The sequence below is a fragment of the Schistocerca piceifrons genome, chromosome 3, assembly GCF_021461385.2.
Source record: "Schistocerca piceifrons isolate TAMUIC-IGC-003096 chromosome 3, iqSchPice1.1, whole genome shotgun sequence".
NCBI classification, from domain to species: domain Eukaryota; kingdom Metazoa; phylum Arthropoda; class Insecta; order Orthoptera; family Acrididae; genus Schistocerca; species Schistocerca piceifrons.
This window is the reverse complement of record NC_060140.1, coordinates 219,174,490-219,196,287: the sequence shown is the minus strand read 5'-3', so window position 1 is coordinate 219,196,287 and position 21,798 is coordinate 219,174,490. Positions and strand designations below refer to the sequence as shown.

At 42.9% G+C, this 21,798-nt stretch overlaps 1 non-coding gene across 1 annotated transcript; it reads right to left on the bottom strand.

Annotated features, from left to right (window-relative positions):
* Positions 1–2,515: 2,515 nt before the first annotated feature.
* On the bottom strand, positions 2,516–2,590 carry Trnap-cgg. Its single transcript has one exon. It is a non-coding gene; the product is annotated as a tRNA-Pro (tRNA).
* Positions 2,591–21,798: the final 19,208 nt, after the last annotated feature.

The window sequence follows — 21,798 nt, the reverse complement described above, 5'->3', positions numbered from 1 at the left end:
CCGCTGGCAATCGAACCAGGGACCCCGCGAGAACGCTACCGTAAGACCGCATTGAACCTAGTTACGTGTAAATTACTATATGCATTGGAAAAGAAATCATGAAATCATATAAATGGTAAACATGCGTCATCCATAATTTCCGCTGAGATGATTACTATAACTAGTATTCCGAAAGGTCGCAGTTACTATCCACTAAGGGCGAAGATACAGCAACTAACTAACTAAGAAGTGTAAGCAGTAAGATTCTGGTTTAGCTTGACGCCTTAAAGGCGTATTGTCCTTACATCAGATCTGAGTCCGCAGCCGATACCTAGAGGTTCTTGAACAACAGCACGTGTACGTCATTACACGAGCTGTGTAAGCGTTGCACATCGGCGACAGAAGAGAAACCAGCTTCCGCGCCAGCTAATGACGCGCATGTCATTACGCGAAGGTCGCCCCACTGGCGTGACCACACGACACTCTTCCTGGAATGCCTGGCCGGCGTTAACCCGTTACCTCGGCTGAGAAGTCTCCGACATGTCTGCAGTGGCAACTACCATACCTCTCAGAGAAACAAGAAGCACCCGCAAAAAACACGTAGTGTTCCGGTATCAAAATGATTATTACTACCCGCAGTCTGTGTACAACACCGAACACTCTTATGAAGGCTATTTGCCTGGAGCAAGGAAACTTAACTGTCGTAATCAGCGACTGTATAACATGTTCATTGTAAAATATACAGGGTGAGTCACGTAAGTCGTACCGCACTTTTATTTCGCAAACGGTTCAAAATATCAAAACGAGGTTTTCGGCTACTGAAAGTAGTCAGAGGGGCACTTAATTGTCTCGCATGGTTAATCCTCTTAACTCTTGTGTTAACGAACATACTGAAGCAAGTTTGATTTTACGGCTCCGTACCTGACTCGGTAAAAACTTAACCCTTCAGGAACTTACTTGTTGTCCGACTGTTAGTGCGTCTGTTAAGAGCCTTTTTCTCGGAAACGAGTAGGCATACCAAGTTGAACTTTATGTCAAATTCTGTTGAACTTTATGTCAAATTCTAAGACCTACAATCCCTTGACAGTGCAAAAAAATGTAAACTTCTAAGTTAATGTAGTCAAAATATAGGGCCATTTACGTCACATATTTTGATACTCGCAAACTCATTCACAGAAACCTGTAGATAAACTATTGTTGTTGTTCTGCTCTTCAGTCTGAAGACTGGTTTGATGCAACTCTCCTTGCTGCTTTATTCTGTGCAACCCTCTTCATCATCGGATAACTATTGCAACCTACATTCTTCTGAGGTTGCTACCTGTATTCCTCTCTTGGTCTCCCTCTAAGATTTTTATTGCCCCTCTCCCCCTGCCCCCTCTTCCCTCCAATATTAAACTGGTGATCTCTTGATGTCTCAGAATGCGTCCTGTCAACCGATATCTTCTTTTCGTCAAGTTGTGCCTCAAATTTCTTTTCTCTCCAATACTATTCAGTACCTCTTCAGTAGTTACACGATCTGCCCGTCTAATCTTAAGCATTCGCCTGTAGCATCACATATCAAAAGCCTCTGTTCTCTTCTTATCTTAACTCTTCGTCTTCCATGTGTAGCTTCCATACATAGCTACACTCAAAATAACTTCAGAAAAGACTTCCTGACACTTAAATCTCTATTCGATGTTAAATTTCTCTTCTTCAGAAACGCTTTTCTTGCCATTGCCAGCCTTCATTTTATATTCTCTCTGCTTGGGCCATCATCAATTACTCGTATTTTGCCGCCTAAATAGCAGAACTCATCTACTATTTTAAGTGTCTCGTTTCCTAATCTAATTCCCTCAGCATCACCTGATTTAATTCGACTGAATTTCATTCTCCTTGTCTTACTGTTGTTGATTTTCATCTTATATCCTCTTTTCAAAACGCTGTCCAATCCGATTAAATGTTCTTCCAAGTCCTTTGCTCTCTCTGACAGGACTACGTGTCGTGGCTAAACCTCGAAGCTTTTATTTCTTCTCTCTGAAGGTTTTCTCTGGTTTCCTTTACTGCTTGCTCAATGTAGTCTACCCCTACAACCCTGCCTGACTCCCTTCTATACATAATTCCTGCCTGACTCCCTTCTATACATAATTAAGTTTGTCGTACTCTCATTTGTCCGTTTTTTATTTTAAATGGAACTATAACTCTTTTTAATTGCGTTCCAAACGTCTTGAAAAGTTATACAACGCTCGTAAATATTAATGATGACAATTTTCACAAAAGTGTACTATAAATCGGTTAAAATTGAGACACAAGGCGGCCGGAGTCAGTAATCGCCTCCAAAAGACCACCAAATGGAGCGCTCTAGCCAGGTTCGGTCGCATCAAGCCTTTTGGCTATTTACTTGATTCTGCAAAAGTAATTCACTTAAACCCGAGTACACGCACACAACTAAAAGAGTTTTTTAAGCCCCTTCTGATACACTAGAAGCTAAGGTTTTTATTTGTTCAGCGTATTGCTTACAAAACTATAGTTACGAAACTTCCTGGCAGATTAAAACTGTGTGCCCGACCGAGACTCGAACTCGGGACCTTTGCCTTCCGCGGGCAAGTGCTCTACCAACTGAGCTACCGAAGCACGACTCATACCCGGTACTCACAGCTTTACTTCTGCCAGCACCTCGTCTCCTACTTCCAAACTTTACAGAAGCTCTCCTGCAAACCTTGCAGAACTAGCACTCCTGAAAGAAAGGATATTGGGGAGACATGGCTTAGCCACAGCCTGGGGGATGTTTCCAGAATGAGGCAAAGGTCCCGAGTTCGAGTCTCGGTCGGGCACACAGTTTTAATCTGCCAGGAAGTTTCATATCAGCGCACACTCAGCTGCAGAGTGAAAATCTCATTCTGAAAACTAAAGTTGACAAGTACACACATTAAATTGGCACACGTTAACATCAAACAGTGAAAGCGTATAAGGTAGTAATGGAAACTGGAGCGCCAACAGTAGCTAGAACAGGTCGAGATAGCCATTTCCCGTCATAGTTGGATATCCAAAGACTTCGGCCAGTTGATTGCTGCAGGTGTTGCGATTGCTAGGTCTTTCCAGGTCCTCATGAATTTTGTGTTCGGGAAATCGTGCAAACTGTGATCCAATGTTTGTTCCGATGTCTCGTAGTCGCGTTCGCACTGGTCATTCCCCACTTACGTAGTGTCGCTTTGTTCACGGCGTGGCCAGTTCTGATAAGGTTGAGGGAGCTCCATCTTTTTCTCAGTTGTTTCCATTTGTAACAATGGTAGCAACCATTTGTCTACGTCGTTTAAATTGGTGCTAAGAGGAAATACGTTTTATCTGATTGTAGTAGAGCTACCTTTTTGCTGAACGTAGAGGCGGAGCCTGACTCTAAGAGACCAACTAGTGGTGTTTCACCGCGATAGCCTATTACGACCGCCTTGTCTTTCAACTTAAGCATATTTCTTGGATACGTCTGTGAAAAGTTTCAACGCTGACATTAATAAGCGTTCTAGCACTGCACTGATCTTTTCAAAAGCTTGCGAATGCCTTATAAAAGTACAGCGTTCCAATGAATGAAAAGCACTACATTGTTAACCTGTTTTCAGTTTACAAGGTCATTATCAGACTTTAACTAAGTTCTGTCGACAAAGAAGTTACGATGTTTGTAATAACATTGCAAAAGACCTTACACATCTAGATTGAGGCAGAAACACACAGTCAATGACGTCTTTGACAATGAAATGGTAATGCAATTTAAAAGGTAAAAAGTTGAACAATAAATAAAAAAACTTTACCTCTAAACTGGAAAACAGTGTCTATATACAATAGTTTACATTAATAAACAAACCAAAAAAATAAAACTGGTTCTTGACGAGTCACCTTCAAAAAGTATTAAACATGGAAAGTGATAGAGAATGTAATTAAAAGAAAGAACTAAAAGCTGTAATAGATACATCAGCGACTTACATCTGAGAAAAAGCTTTCATAATATTCTACGTATTCCGTGTTTTTCAACAGATGAAAATTTATTCTCCGCTAATGAGACCATAGTTACATTCCTTACCTACTGTCTTGTTCATTGCAGCGGAGCCTCATTTCAATTCAGACTTGTGAAGGAGCCCTAATGTTCTGCCGAATTTCCCCCATTGCTAGCTAGAGCATAATCTTCTTCCCAAACGATCAAATTAACATTTAATGTGGATTCCACCTCATTTCTTTGCGTCTTGCTTGTAGTTTCCCGTCCTTACTTTCCGAATAAGGAAGCGTTTTTCGACACATATATGGAGTACATAGGCAATTTCAATAAAATAAAAGAAATCAATAAATACAGGAAAATAGAATAATATGAAGGGACAGGCAGTGTTAGAAGTAATGAAAAACGAAGAGAATTGTGTGTAGTTTAGAAGAGGGGAAGTTTTAAGCTGTGTTTGGTTATTTAAGATTAGGTCAGGGTTGTGGACTAACTATTTGTTGATTCTCAGGGCTTTCAGCAGACTGAGCTTTTGGCCTCTGTTTGCTAAGTAAAGGACATGGGACTGTGGCTGGTAGCTCTGACCCTCACTCAGGACATGCTACGAAAATTTGGTGTCAGAATTCAGCAGCATTCATCTTCAACTATCCTAGATGCTATGTCTCTGCCTGATCGCTCAATATAAAGCTTATCACAATCTGGACGAGTAATTTTGTGTGTCTCACTGCTGGCTAGTAACTGGGTCTTATCTTTGCAATTAAAATACACTCTGCTGTCGTGCTCTTCAGGAAATCCAATAGTTGTAGGATTTCAGTCCTTTTGCTACAATTTTGTGATACCTCTTCTAGATTATGGTATTGTACTCCACTTTCTGAAGACAGTGGATGTGATCAATCAGGAGTGGATTGTAGCGACTGATTGAGGCAATAAATTTTATTCTGTCTAACTTTCAGTCCGGAACCACGCGGCTGCTACGGTCGCAGGTTCGAATCCTGCCTCGGGCATGGGTGTGTGTGATGTTCTTAGGTTAGTTAGATTTAAGTAGTTCTAAGTTTAGGGGACTGATGACCTCAGCTGTTAAGTCCCATAGTGCTTAGAGCCATTTCAGCCATTTTTCTGTCTAACTCTGCTTCGAAAACTTCTTCGAACGTGGGAACAGATGTAAAACAGTGTAGCATTGAATGGAAGGATTTTGTCCTATCCTGATTGACCACATATTGCATAGAAAACAAAAACTGAAAATTATACCCGTCCTCTATGCCCCATCTGCTGTCCCTTCCCCTGTCTGCAGGAAGTGTTGTACGATACCATATCTAGGAGAGGCATCATATATTGAAGCAAAAACACATAAATTCTGCAACTATAGCTTTTCCTACTATGGGAAGAACACCACAGCCCAGTGTATTTTCAGTAACAAAGAAAAGACCCACTTACCAACCAACAGTGGGGTACACAAAATTACTTGCTTCGGTTGTGTTAAGTTTTCAAAATTACTTGTTTTGGTTGTGATATGTAATATATTGTTCAGTCAAATAGAGACACAGCAAGTAGGCTCAGTGAACACGAAAGCAGCTGGAGGTTGCAGCATCCAGATTCCACATGTACTGCGCGTGTACTTGTTGACGGGCACAATTACCACGCACAGTCCCGTGTAAGCCACTTTTAGCAAACAAGGACCAAAAACTGAATCTGCAGGGAGCCCTGGAAATCGTCAAACATCTAGCCCACAGCCCTGATTAATTTTAAATGACCATACACAGCTTAAAACTTCCCCTCGTCTAAACTTCACGTAATTCTCTCAGTTTTCCATTATTTTCCACACTGTGTGTGTGTAGTGATGGACGGTAAATCATCGAGTAGAACAGAAGTTATATCTGGCGTTCCGCAAGGTAGCGTCGTAGGCCCTGTGCTGTTTCTGATTTACATAAATGATCTAGGTGATAATCTGAGCAGCCTCCTTAGATTTTTGGCAGATGGCGCTGTAGTTTACCGTCTAGTAAAATCATCAGACGATCAATTCCAATTACAAAATGATCTAGAGAGAATTTCTGTATGGTGTGAAAAGTGGCAATTGGCACTAAACAAACAAAAGTGCGAGGTCATCCACATGGGTACTAAAAGAAATCCGAGAAATTTTGGGTATACGATAAATCGCACAAATCTAAGGGCTGTCAATTCGACTAAATACGTAGGAATTACACTTACGAGCAACTTAAATTGGAAAGACCACGTAGATAATGTTGTGACTTAGCAAGACAGCCAAGTCACAACGAGAGGAAGCCGAAAGGCACGCGTTAAGCTCACGCAGATTGGCGTGAGGTCTGGAACAGTTAAAAGGAAATGAGAACTTAGAAAATGGACGCAGTTGCTGTAATACTTAACTTTAATCCACATTTGTAGAACATCGCTCTTGATGATACAAAAGTATGATAGCAATAACAACTGGTAATGGCGCCTTGCTAGGTCGTAGCCAATGACTTAGCTGAAGGCTATGCTAACTATCGCCTCGGCAAATGAGAGCGTATTGTCAGTAATCCATCTCTGGCAAAGTCGGCTGTACAAGTGGGGCGAGTGCTAGTACGTCTCTCTAGACCTGCCTTGTGGTGGCGCTCGGTCTGCTATTACTGATAGTGGCGACACGCGGGTCCGACGTATACTACCGGACCGCGGCCGATTTAAATGCTACCACATAGCAAGTGTGGTGTCTGGCGGTGACACCACAGATAATATTGTGGGGAAGACGAAACAAAGACTGCGCTTTGTTGGCAGAACGCTTAGAAGATGCGACAAACCCACTAAAGAGACAGCTTGCATTACACTTGTCCTCTGCTGGAATATTGCTGCACAGTATGGGATCCTTACCAGGTAGATTGTCGGATGTCATCGAAAAAGTGCAAAGAAGGGCAACTCGTTTCGTGTTATCGCGCAATAGTGGTGAGAGAGTCACTGATATGATACGCGAGTTGGGGTAGCAGTCACTGAAACAAAGGCGGTTTTCTTTGTGGCGAGATCTATTTACAAAATTTCAATCGCCAACTTTCTCTTCCGAATGCGAAAATATTTTGTTGACGCCCACCTACGTAGGGAGAAATGATCATCATAATAAAATAAGAGAAATTAGAGCTCGAACGGAAAGATTTAGGTGTTCCTTTTTCCCACGCGCCATTTGAGAGAGGAATAGTAGAGAAGTAGTATGAAAATGATTCGATGAACCCTCTGCCAGGCACTTAAGTGTGAATTGCAGAGCAGCTATGTAGGTGTAGATGTATATGTAGATGTAGATGTTTGTTCATTCATATTACTCCATTTTCCTGTATTTATTAACTTCTTTTATTCTATTGAGATTGCCTATGCCCTCTATATGTTCAATTGTTACAATTATTAATCCTTTCTTTTAATTGGTTTCTGTATCACTTTTCATGTTTAACATCTCTTGAAGGTGTCTCGTCATGAACTAATTTTCCTTTATTTTCGACCGGCCGGAGTGGGCGTGCGGTTCTAGGCGCTACAGTCTGGAGCTGAGCGACCGCTCCGGTCGTAGGTTCGAATCCTGCCTCGGGCATGGATGTGTGTGACGTCCTTAGGTTAGTTAGGTTTAATTAGTTCTAAGTTCTAGGCGACTGATGACCTCAGAAGTTAAGTCGCATAGTGCTCAGAGCCATTTTTTTGTTTTCGTATTGACCAATTAGCATCACGTAACAACCTCAATTCCTCTTCTTTTCTTGTTGTTTTCTATTTTTCCAGTACTCCTTCATCTTCTCCTCCGGTTGCCTTTTGCTTTCCCCTGCTGATGTTGTTCCCGATTTCTTATTTCTTTTGCACTGAACGCCTTTTAAGTTTAATATTTTATTCTTAAAAAGATTTATGTCTGATATTTTCGATTCTTTTATGTTGTTTCTTTCTAGATCTTTCCTTATTTATTTTATTTGGTTTGCTTGCTTAATGTAAACTGTTATATAGCCACAGTTTTCGAGTAAAGTGTTAATGTACTTCCTGTTTGCCACCTTTATACGACATTGACCGTAAAAAAATCGCAACACCAAGAAGGAGTTGCGCGACAGAAACGAAAGTTGGTAGGCATTTTTCTAATTCTGAAAGATGATGTCTATTCAGATTTCGCGCCAGTATGAGAATGCAAATTATGTTTGCTTTAAATACAGCCGTGAGCCTTAGTTTCCTTTGAGATTGGATATGGTGAGTTGACGCTAGTCAAGAATGGCATTATCATCAGCTCACTGAGTCTGAACGAGACCTTGTAATAGAGCTAAGAGAAGCTACATGTTTCTTCTAGATACTGCAGAAACACTTGGCGGTAATGTAGCCACTGAGCATGATTGTTGGCAGCGGTGGTCATGTGAATGTACAGTCGCGCGAAGACCGAGCTCCGGAAGGCCACGTGGTACTACCGAGAGGGAAGGACATCGTATTCGGCGTGGGGCTCTGGCGCATCGTACTGCATCTGCAACAGCAGTTGGCACCACAGTGACACAATGAACTGTTACAAATCGGTTACTTCGAGAACAGTTCCGAGCCAGATGCCGTGTAGCTGGATTGCACTGGCCCCAAACCACCGCCATTTGCGACTTCAGTAGTGTCAAGTGAGAGCCCGTTGGAGTATTGACTGAGGTCTGTTGTATTTTCTGATGGAAGCTGGTTCTGCCTCGGTGCCAGTGATGGCCGTGTAGTGGTTAGAAGGAGGCTAGCTGAGGGCCTGCAAACAACCTGTCTGAGACTAGACACACTGGACATACAATTGGAGGTATCGTCTGAGGTGCGACTTCGTATGGCAGTAGCACCACTCTCATGGTCATCGCACGCACCCTGACTACAAAACTGTACGTCAGCCTGGTGATTCAAAGTGTCGTGCTGCCATTCATGAGCAGCAATCCAGGGGGTGGTTTCCAACTGGATATCGCTCGCCTGCATACCGCTGCTGTAAGTTCTCTACAGAGTGTCGACATGTTGGTTTGGTCTGCTCGATTGCCAGTTCTGTCTCTAATCGAGCACGTACAGGACATCATCGGACAACTCCACATCATCCACAACCAGCATTAACCGTCCCTGTGTTGACAGACCAAGTGCAAGAGCCTTGGAGCTCCATTCCACTAACTGACATCCGGCACCTGTACAACACAACGAGTCCACGTTTGCAAGCTTGCTTTGAACGTACTGTCGGTTACAAAGTTATTGATGTACCAGTATGTCACATCTACAATGGCTTATCTCGCGCTTACATTATCCTGTGCTCTTGCAATGTTAATCACTTAAATATGTTACCTAGACAAACGTATCCCCGAAATTTCATTACTCTACATTTATTATTTTTTGAAGTTGCTATTGTTTTTTCCGTCAGCTTATTTATCTACTATTCAACTTTTTACTTTTTAAACTACCTTATCACTACACTGTCAGATATGACATTTACTGTGTGTTTATGCCTCAGTGTCCAAGCGTAACATGTTTGCAAATGTTGTTCACAAACATTGTAACTTCTTTGACGACAATAGTCAGTTAAAGCTTGAAAATGGCCTTGTAAGACGAAAACTGATTACAATAAATTAATTCTGTAGTACGTAAGCAATATAGTGCTTTTCATATCTTACAATATTGTTCTGCTAAAAAATTACGTAAGAATAAGTTAATAGTACAAAGTTCCATTTACAAAAGTAAAAAAACCCTGCACCACGGTAGTTCATCTCCGTTGTTACTGGAGTTGACTGGATTAACCACACAAGAAAATTACACACCCTCTACGCACTACAATTTGCCGAAAATCTCGTTTCGGTAATTTGGACCACGAACGTGAACAACGTCTTACACGCCTCACCTAATATACAGGGTATTTCACAATTGCTGTTGTAATACAACTTTTATCATGTAGCACTAATGTTTATTTACTCGGCCCCATTTCTTCTGGACTGTGGACACGGACCCATGTCTACCTGGAATGTAGTGTTTGCTCGAGGAATCAGTGATGGAGAGAAATCAATGTTGACCTGCAATTGTTCAATCAGGGCGACGTGCCGCCTGTAGTGATCGTTGATATCGTGTCGGGACGCGAGCCACCGACATCGGCGGGGCATGAGAGACCAGCATCAGAACCTCCAATACACGACCTGTAATGGAGGCGTGATGATTGGTCCACCTTTTCCACATATTTCTCATATAAAGGCCAGTTGCCTTTGCTCAGTCGTTAACCAGTCCCTTTCCTCCATCGCGCGGGTGGAGGGCGACAGCATTGTAACGTACTTTGAATATGCGTCATGTGGGCAGGTAATAACCGAAGGCAGCCTGATTTGTTGGTCGGCTGATTTGGGGGAAGGAACCAAACAGCGGGGTTATCTGTCCCATCGGATTAGGGAAGGGTTGGGGGAAGGAAGTCGGCCGTGCCCTTCAAAGGAACCATCCTGGCATTTGTCTGAAGTGATTTAGGGAAATTACGGAAATCCTGAATCAGGATGGCCGGACACGGGTTTGAATCGTCCTCCTCCCGGATGCGACTCCAGTGTGCTAACCAATGGGCCACCTCCCTCGATAAGGCCTCCTGGAGGCTCAGCAATTCGTCACGTTGCAGATGATTTAAATCTTATAACAAGTTCTGGCACACCATCAAGCGTAACATGCTCAATAAGAGGGGGTAGTTTCTTTACTAGAACCTGAAGGCTAGAATAAAGAGGAAGATACAAATACAATACATTCAGTGCCCAAAAGAATCAAGTCCAAAATTTTACACTTCTATTCAAGGTAGCATGTAACAGCACTTAAATTTACCCTTCTTTAGTGTGAGAATACATTATACAAAATACATTCTACCTTTAAGCATTATATGATGTTGTAAACTTTGCCGGCCGCGGTTGTCTCGCGGTTCTAGGCGCGCAGTCCGGAACCGTGCGACTGCTACGGTCGCAGGTTCGAATCCTGCCTCGGGCATGGATGTGTGTGATGTTCTTAGGTTAGTTAGGTTTAAGTGGTTCTAAGTTCTAGGGGACTGATGACCACAGCTGTTAAGTCCCATAGTGCTCAGAGCCATTTGAACCATTTTTTTTGTGTAAACTTTTTCCTGTAATCGCTTATGCGGCAAAAAATTTATGACAATTTTTCTTAGCAATTTCTTATTGTGATTCGATTCCCTTGCGCACTGAACCAGCCGTATTTCGTTGCTCATGTATCATACCTGTGCATGTAAATCCCATTAATGTTATTACTGTACAGGAAATACATTTCCTTTGTGTAAGTCGCAGGCTTGGTATGGCATTTATCGACCGATAACGGGCCTGCAGTTTACAAATGAAGTGTCTCTCCTGTACGGGATTAATATTAATGGGGTCTACGTGTACAGGTATGACACATGGACGTCGATATATAGAAGTTTGGGCCTGGCCGTGAGTCGTGCACGGACAGCCGAAGTGGTTAAGGTGGCCGCTCGCGGCCGGCCGCAGTGGTCTAGCGGTTCTAGGCGCGCAGTCCGGAACCGCGCGACTGCTACGGTCGCACGTTCGAATCCTGCCTCGGGCATGGATGTGTGTGATGTCCTTAGGTTAGTTAGTATTAAGTAGTTCTAAGTTCTAGGGGACTGATGACCACAGATGTTAAGTCCCATAGTGCTCAGAGCCATTTGAACCATTTTGACCGCTCGCGTATAGAGGAAACTCCGGCCCGAGTCCCAGTCCAGCAAAATTTTTCACTCTCGTCATTCCATAATGCAGATGGAGATGGTTCATGACGGATTAAGAGAATTTTTGTTTCGTTTAAGAATAGAAATTAAGATTTTTATCGTCTATTCTTGTAGCACTGGACCACTTATCCATATTTCATTGTAAATTTTCGCAGTATTTAAAGTGCCTCAGATGGCAAGTTTCGGATCACTCTATTACGTATTCTGTCGATACATAGTGAAGTGTTTGATGATTTTTTTAAATAATCAATTCTTGTTCTGTAAAAGGGGCACACAATTTATACTCTTTTTCGTCCATTACGGTTGAAACAGTTCTGTCCGAGAACGGCTCTAACCAAAATATTTATCTCTCAAAGAAATCTCTAATTTTCCACTTCTAAAACATTTGTTTGATCTTTTGCCGGAAGTCTGTCATGCTGGTAACTTTTGGTATCGACTCAGTTATGAATCCTGTTTTTCCTCTTGTGCGTCTTCAATGCTTTTTTTTTTTTTTTGTTGCTGCTTCCGTTCGCTTGTAACGCAAGAAAGTTTGTAACTTTTGTACCTTTTTATTTTTGACAGAGCTAATTTTCTTCTTGCTACGGCCCTAAAGCAGTCTATGTTCCACGAAAAACCTACCAGTCGTTTGTCTTTGTTGCTTCTTATTAGGGGAAGAATACTTCTGTTAGCTTATCACTACCTTGGTGAGAGCAGCTTTCCGTACCTTACGAAATATTGAAATTTTCATTTATTTCTTGCACTTCAGTTTGCTGCTAACGTTTCCAGTTTGCGTTAGTAACATCCCAACTACCTGTGGGGTTTGTATACTAATAGTGAAAACACTACCTGATCAGAAGAATACGGCCACCCACATGTAATGCGGAAACGATCACTAGTGCCACCAGAGGTGGACCCGAGCAGCTGTAGCAGCAGAATGGGTTGGTCAGGAGAGGTCAGTGACTTCGAACGTGGACTAGTCATTGGTGTCACCTGAGTAACAGACACAACACACAACAGGGACTGTTCAACCCTTCTAAAGCTGCCTAAGACTGCTGTTGGTGAAGTGACTGTATTGTGGAAACGCGGGCACCATAGGGTATTGCAGAGGCTGACTGTAAAAAAAAAAAAAAAAAAAAAAAAAAAAAATCTGTGGAAGGCATAACGCGTGAGTTAGGAAGTGCTACCAGCAGCCCAGCTAGCAACTGTGAGCAGAGTGTATAGAAACAAGATTTGGGGTAGTTTACCAACAATATGGAAAAAAATATCGAAAAACCAATATCAATTTTGATTCTGAAGGCTTTCATACCATTTCAGTTTTATGAGATACGGTACATGTCTTCTAGTGAAGTAGAGGATACATTGGAACTTTGACTGCAACAATAATCTTATTTACTGTTTATAGTTAAGGAGTATATTCGTAGAATCACAAAATTATAAACATTATATCCCACAAAGTTAGTCATCTTATTAATTTCACTTCAAAATAGAGAAGAATAGGAGAAGACTTGATTTTAAAGCCAAATTCAAGTATGGAGGCTGTACCAGTTTTTGGACAGTTTTCACCCCATGAGGAGTCCGAAATGATTTACGAAAGCCCTCCTCCTCCCCCAGCCTCCCACCCTCATCGCTCCACATCAGTTGATTTGTGAGCCCCTTTCCTCTCCATCCCCCCTCTAGGCCAAAGACATTATCCTATTGGTTCCCTCAATGTCAAGGTGGCTTAACTATGTCACAATACAAGACGGCGGCCAAGATGCTGGCCAAGATGGCAGAAGGGCAAAAAGTCACGAAGATAGCTGCTGGTCAAAAGATGGCAGCCTGTATGACGTCCTAACCCACTTGCCCCTGACACCCATCCCTATGACGTCGTAGTGTACTTGTGCTAAGTAGAAATGGCGTGAAATTCGGAGTAGCCCAACTGTGCAACGTAAAAATCTAGCAGTCCAGGTATCTCAAGTCGGTTTACGTGTTAAAGCAATTACTGACATGTTTTATTGCTCTAGAGAATTGCCATTGTTAAACACGAAGTAAGAACGTTTTGGTGTGTTAATGGAACACACTGTGCCTTTTAAGGGCTCCTAGACGTGTTTTAAAGATCTTTATATACAAATTTTGTGGGGTATATTTATTTAGACATTATAGTGTTTAAGGAGAGACGTTCTGTGTTCTCAATCATAGAGCATCAACGTTTTCATGTGTTTATTTCAACAAATAAGCAAGCTAGTAGCACAGAAACACATCACTCATTTTTGTTGTACGGCTCCTGTAGACCATCAGGCCATGTCTGATGAGCAGCTGCAGTCGTGTAGTCTGTGCGCCAGCCGAAAGGCGACTGTGACCCCTTGCACCAACGGATGGAGTCCCCCCCTCCCCCACTACACTTTTCCATGACCGCTCTAGCGTGCAGCGCCCCTCACCGCTTCACTTATCCTGCAGTCAACGGTGTGTTGGCCCCAATCCCATATCTCGTTCCAATAATACACACCATCCTTCCGCCCACCGCAGCTATATCCCTCTTACACATATCATATTAAATATATGCAGGACCTACATCTGGGAACGTTAGGCTGACAGGAATTGATTGATTCCAATATCCTATCAGGACCACTGAATTTTAGGCGGGCACTTACCACACGGGGCTGTAACATTCTTTAGGCCACAGCAGTTAAATCTGCCAAGTTAAATACACTGCCAGAGAAAAAATTAGTACACCGTGTTAGAGGTTTCCAAATCACTGAAGATTTGGTATTGTAACAGTGCAAATGGAGTACATGAAACTATCACATTTACAGATCAATATCGCAAGTGGTTCTGAGGTACCAGGTATCGATCTACGCTGAAACACCCGTATTGCTATATGGTGTAGCGTCCACGAGCGGCAATACAGGCACTGACTCTAGCACCCAGTCGATCGTACAGATGTACTGGGGAACGTTATACCATGCCTGCCCGACCTCTTCACGTAGTTCTTTAAGAGATGTTGGTTGATGAGTCGCACTAGTCACTTCTCGCCCCATCGTATCCCTCACATGCTCGATTCCAGACAAGTCCAGAAATCGTGCTGACCAGTGAAGTTGCCGCACGTCTTGCAGAATACATTGAGTTTCACGGGCAGTGCGTGGGAGAGCATTATCCTGTTGGATCAACACATCACCTTCCGGCTTCAAGAACGGCAAAAGAACGGTTCTAACAACATTTCGCATGTATCGGGCACTGGTTAGCGTCGCTTCCGGAAAACACCAAAGGTGAACGAGAGTTGCAGCTGTTGCACCCCAGACCATAATGCCTGGGGTGGGGGCAGTATATCTTGGACGAATGCACTCTACGAAAGAGCGCTCACTAGGTCTACGTCATACACGCGAACGACCGTCACTTTCGTGCAGGCAGATTCTTATCACTGAAGACTGTGCCGTGCCATTCCATCTTCCAAGTGATCCTCTGACAGTACCAGTCGAGCCGTCCACATAGATGCTGTGGCGTGACTGGAAGATGGGCTAGAAGTGTGTGTGCAACTTTTAATAACTGACTCGCAACAGTTCGTGTTGCCACGTCTGTGTTCACAATCCCTGTGTAGCCGTACGCTGTGCCATTGCTGTTCTTAAAATACGGCAATTCTGACAGGAGTCTGCGATGAGTGAACGTCCAGAACGTCGTCTACGGGTTTGGGAATGTTCACGTGGCCACTGCGTTGCAATTTGCCGAAATGACCATCCTGCTACTTGGAAGACCAAAATCTGACGCCTTTCAAACACGCTCAGTTGGCTGTAAGAAGTACGAGTGCGTGTCCGTGGCAGGGTCGCCTGCTTGCTTCCCATGTTTGCACCGCACTGAGCCTTTTAGCTATGAGCATTCCCTATCAAAGTGTAGACAAAGAAGGCGCTCTGGTAGCTACACAACTACGCTTTCTGTTAGTGTATGACGCTGAAACCATTATAAGTACATCTGCTATCCCTCAGGTGGCCCATCCCGTCATGATATCAAAATGGACTACGTCTTTGTCGTCTTTCCATGTTTACTATTTTTTCCGGCAGTGTATACAGTGTGGTCGGAAATTCCCGTTACAGACTTCTAGAACTTGTAGAGGGGAGTGAGTACATCGTATTTTGAATAGGAACCCATGTCCGGGAACGTCATCCAACGAGACTACAGAGCGTCAAAGTTATAGGCGCCGGCGTCTGTAAATGTACGTATACATGGGGTGATTCCGTGATGATGTTACAGACTTTCTAGGATGATGGAGAACGATAAATGTATTAATTTGAAGCAAAGATCCCTGTACCGGAAACGAACGAGTAAAAAGTTATTAACGAAAACCGTTCTGATACCTCTGACAGTTGAATACATGTACCGGTTCTTGTGTTGCGAAGAGTGTAGGGTTCGTAACTTTCAGTGATGGTATTGTGGACAAAAACGAGAAAAAATGTCCAATAAACGTGGGCTCTAAATTGGATACCTGAGGAGCTATGACCATTCGTTCATATTCGCTAATGTGAAACACATCTCCTCTAATGAGCAAGTGTTCATAGCTGTTAAGGTACGCACTTTAGAGCCCACGTTTATTGGACATATTTTCTCGTTTTTGTCCACACTACCACCACTGAAAGTTACCAACCCTACTCTCTTCGAAACACAAGAACCGGTACATGTATTCAACTGTCGGAGGTATCAGAACGGTTTTATTTTATAACTTTCGACTCGTTCGTTTCCGGTACAGGGATCCTTACTTCAAATATATTCATTTATCGTTCTCCATCATCCTAGAAAGTCTGTAACATCATCACGGAATCACCCTGTGTATACGAACATTTACAGACGCCCGCCCCTATAACTTTGACGCTCTGTAGTCTCGTTGGATGACGTTTCCGGACATGGGTTCCTGTTCAAAATACGATGTACTCACTCCCCTCTACAAGTTCTAGAAGTCTGTAATGGGAATTTCCGACCACCCTGTATGTATGCTGCCTGCATCTAGGAATTTTTGGACCTTCACACACCCTTCCCTCTTATCCCAAGATCAAAAGGTCATAAGGATGTCGGCCTATGACACATAATCCAAGATGATACACAAAATGGCTCAAGGCCACCTCCCCCGTCATTGATAACCTAGATCCTATCAGGACATTGCGTGCAAATGTATACCCACTCTGCCTCCTCCACACCATCCCTCCACGGTTACAGCAGACAAGACTTTATAAGCAGGGTCCTTATCAGTAATCTTCCAGAATGAAACGTTCATGAAGTGACACTAACTCTGGACATGACACTGACGCTCATAGACGCCCTCGTCTATATGCTGGCATGTCAAATAAATATCGAAACATTTTAGTTCTGCATGGTTGGCTGTGTATAGGCATGATTTAATGGAATTTTGTGTGTTACACTAACATCATTTGCAGACAAATAATTATAGCTATTGCGAGAAGTATGTTTTAGGTTGGTCAGGATGCTTGGCACAAGCAAGCCATTAAACTTTGTTTTCCGCTGGGCAGCAGGTCAGTTACTGAAGTGTGGATGCATGGGAGCATAAAGTTAGCCTATGCTGACAGGCGAAGTCCACTTGGCAATGCAGTTACGATCTGCATAAAATATCAGGCAGTCAATTAAGTGACGCTTATGAGGGAAGACTATTAGACACGGAGAAAAAACAACTTACACACTGCAAATTGATTGCAATTAACATCATCTTTTCTGAGAGATAAATGATAATGGCTCTGAGCACTATGGGACTTAACATCTTAGGTCATCAGTCCCCTAGAACTTAGAACTACTTAAACCTAACTAACCTAAGGACATCACACACATCCATGCCCGAGGCAGGATTCGAACCTGCGACCGTAGCAGTCCCGCGGTTCCGGACTGCAGCGCCTAGAACCGCACGGCCACCGCGGCCGGCGATAAATGATAATCTGGGTCCGCACTCCTCACCTCCTGCCTTATCCAACAAATACGTAAATCCAGATAGACACCAAACGATAAAGAGGTAAATTAACAAACAGAACATGGGAAGATGCTCGCAAGTATCTCACCAAATGCACTTTGACTGAGACACCCCCCTGCTGTTATTAAAAATCAGAGAGGCATGCAGTAGTTAAAAGTCAATTAAGATTGGTTTCCACCATTAATTTCACCTGTGAACAGGGCAAAAACAATTGCAGCCACCCTCATAATTAGCTTCTTTTAATAAAATCAGCTTAGACGGTTTGAGACTCTCCTACCAACAGACCAATGGACAACGAAGTCAAATCAAACTGAAACAATAGTTTTCGTTCGTAAGGGGTAATGTTCTTACAGCCGAAATTTGACACGCATGTCGCGCGGCCATTGCAGCAACGCGGAACTGAGAGTTCCTTGTAAACAACAGAGCCTCGAGTAAAGTATTCAACAGAGCACCACTTGGAACGTCACTCTTTAAGCTCGGCAGGGAATCGCCAAGACGCGTTCCCGGACCTATACATTGCACACGACATTTCGCCGATTAACGGAGGAGACACGCACAGCACATAATTGCTGGCGCCTGCCTCGAAAGTCATCTCTGAAACTGATGACCGTGTCATACCCCCAGGCAACAAGCAGGCGCCAGCAGGAAGTTGACATCTTGCTGGTTAAGTAGAGAGACACGCCCCAGCAGACTCTCTGACGCTAGAATGGTTTACCTAAACCTTGTGAAGACTGAGCTGCTTTCGATAAATATTGAGGACAATATGGGGAGCATTGCATGTGCAAATGCACATGTCTTGCAGGCTATCGCCAAGACTAGAGCTCTGATTGGGCGCTAATATGTGACGTAGTTCGTTCTGACGCTCGTAACACAAGAGGAGGGGATTTCGTGGAAAATGTTATCTTTTTATGAGCCCTGGTTGGCTCGCGAATTTTGGAAGCAATTATATTTGTTGAGACACGGGAATTAGGGAATCGAGCAGGAAGGAGGACATCTTGTTTCTAAGAGTGGTACCGGCAGAAGGACATTCTATTTCAGAGAGTGGAACAATATGAAGGACTTCCTGTTTCGAGGAGTAGTTGAGTAAGACCGAAGGTGTCCTGGAGAGAGAGAGAGAGAGAGAGAGAGAGAGAGACGGATGGAGAGCAGATGGTGATTGTTCGACATCCGAGATGGCAGCTAAAATGGTGAGTGTTCTCGCTGCTATGCTAGGAATTTAATCGAGTGAAGTTTAGAAACCTTGCAGTCCAGTCAAGAGTTGTCTCACAGCCAAACTCATGATTTTTAACTGTTTATTTAAATTTTTTCACGATTTGGGACTTAATACTTTGTTACAGGGAATTTTAAGTGTCCATTCAGTTGCTCGTTAACTTGTTCAGAGCATTTAGTAATTCTAGTGCACGTAATTTCTCTTTAGTGCCATGGCTAACAGCTTTTTCGCCAAATCTTCGGAACAAACGTATCTTTTACACTATACTTTCCAACAATATCAGAAATTGAGTCCGCTTTGATGCAAAACACCTTGTTTTTTGTCTACTCGTTCATTCCCCCAAACTAGTTTCGGCGACAAATATCACCATCATCAGTGAGTTTTTTTAAATCTAAAACACGAATAACTAAGTAACAGCCCAGTACACTCCGAATAACTGGACTCCTCAACAAGTTCCAAGATAAAGTTTCTAATTTTCCAGTGCCTTGCAGACGCTACATTACGTGCGTCAATTGTGATTTGAACGGTTTGAAACCTCATTGTATTTCATGTCATTTTTTAACGAAGATGTTTCCATTTTTATTTAATCCCATGTGTGCAGACATTTATAAAATAAACAAATATTAATCGAATTCCTCTGAATACCATTTAAGTAGCTAATTGATCCCATGTCATTTCAATACAAATTAACACCTATGGAAATGGTCTCGTACGTAGCTGCCATTTGCCATTACCTGTGGACTGGCTAAAAGATCTTTTTTTTTTAAGAATAAAGTTATAATTCGTGTACAAACATGTAGTTGCAATTTAAAAACATTTTTAGGTTTATTAGACGTTCTACTTTAAATACAGATATTTTGGGATTGCTGGTGTTCCATCTTCAATACGCCGAAGATACTTCAATGTAACAGTAATCATCACAGAAAAATATATGATAAGGAATACCAGTATTTAAGTATGTAAGCAAACACCTGATCATTTTGTTCACATTTCTTTTACAGCCAGTTTATATCTAAAGAAACACATAAAACATAAGTTTAAAGCAAAATTTTGTTTTCATAGTGGAGTACAGTGGATGCAAATTGAAACGTGGAGAGATGCACAATCCAACAATATGTTTACTGGACTCCCATTTTCGCATTCATTTCCTGATTTCCTTCATAGCAACACAACCTGTGGAAATAATACAATAAACGACTCCGGCAACTAACCTTCAAAAAAGTCTAGAATTATTACAATTTTCAGATGACCTCCGATCAGAATCATCATCCAATACTTCGTTTTCGTCATCTGTAGGCTCGTCAAGGGTTCCCTAAATCGTTTTCTCTAAACGTTTCTGGTATCCACAGCACATTTTTAACACAAAATCAACATAAAACCACACAAAACGCACTAAACTGAGGGAACTCGGCAGTCATCTAATGCCTATGAAACAAGAGACAATAACAAAGGTTTCAAAAACGATGAATTGTTCACGTGATATCTCTACGGACATCTACGAAGCCTGCAGACGTCATAGGTGATCCCGAGAGCCGTAAAAATACATTCGATACAGTGGAAAATCATCGTAACTGGCGTGACGTAAGATTCCGTCCACTGTAAATTTCCATTTCCCGCAAGCGATGTATTATTACGTCAGCCAGACGCTAAGTACTAACCAGCGCCATCAGCCATACGCATAGTGCTTATTTGCTTCCAGAATTACAGATATCTTTCGATCAGCCTATGGGCCATTGAAAATGTTACTTCATATTTGTTTTAATCATTAATGCTCAGGTATCTGGCGACTCTCGAATTGCAAATCAGAAAATTCAAACAGCAACAGCTCACGTGGTTCCTCTGCACGTGGTAACAGACTTTTTTCATTAACTCACCCTGCCAGGACATTTAGTTTCCCACATTGTATAAATTTCTTTCATGCAACTCAACCTGCCAGGATATCCACATAGCTTCCTCCATATAGTCCCCCAGGGATAGTAATATCGTGTTGGACTTCCTTTTGCCTGGTGTAGTGCAGCAGCTCGATGTGACATGGACTCAATAAGTCGATGGTAGTCCCTTGCAGAAATATTGAGCCATGCTGCCTCTATAGCCGTCCGTAACTGCGAAAGCGTTACCGGTGCAGGTTTTGTGCACGAAGTGACCTCTCGATTACGTCCCATAGATATTCGATGGGATTTAAGTCGGGCAATCTGGGTGACCAAATCACGCACTCGAACTGTCCAGAATGTTCTTCAAACCAGTCACGAACGACTGTGGCACGGTGACTTGGTGCATTGTCCTCCATAAAAATGAAGTCCATGAATGGCTGCATCTGGTCTCCAGGTAGCCGAACATAACCATTTCCTGTCAACGATCGGTTAAGTTGGACCAGAGGACCCAGTCCATTCCAAATAAACACAGCCCACAACATTATGGAGCCACCACCTGCTTGCACAGTGTCTTGTTGACAACTTCGGTCCTTGGCTTCATCGGATCTCCTCCACAGGCCAAACCTACCATCAGCTCCAACTAGGATAGCTCCTACAGGAGATGCCATGCTGGTAGAAAAGGCACTCATGTGTTTGTTGTCTGCTGCCATAGCTCATTAACGGCAAATTTCGCTGCACTATTCTAATGGATACATTTGTCGTACATCCTACATTGATTTCTGTGGTTATTTCACGCATTGTTGCTTGTCTATTATCACTGATAACTCTACGCAAATGCCGCTGCTCTCTGTCGTTACGTGAAGGCCATCAACCACTATGTTGTCGATGGTGGAAGGTAATGCCTGAAATATGGTACACTATGGATCTCAGAACAGGGAATTCCCTAACGATTTCCGAAATGGATGTCCCATGCGTTTAGCTCCAACTAGCACTCCGCATTCGAAGTCTGTTATTTCTCGTCGTGCGGTCATAATCACGTCGGAATCCTTTTCACATGAGTCACCTGAGTAGAAATGACAGCTCCACCAATGCACTACTAGCTGCGCAGCATTTGTGCACCGCCGCCGTCAGTGTCAGCCAGTTTGCCGTGGCATACGGAGCTCCATCGCAGTCTTTAACACTGGTAGCATG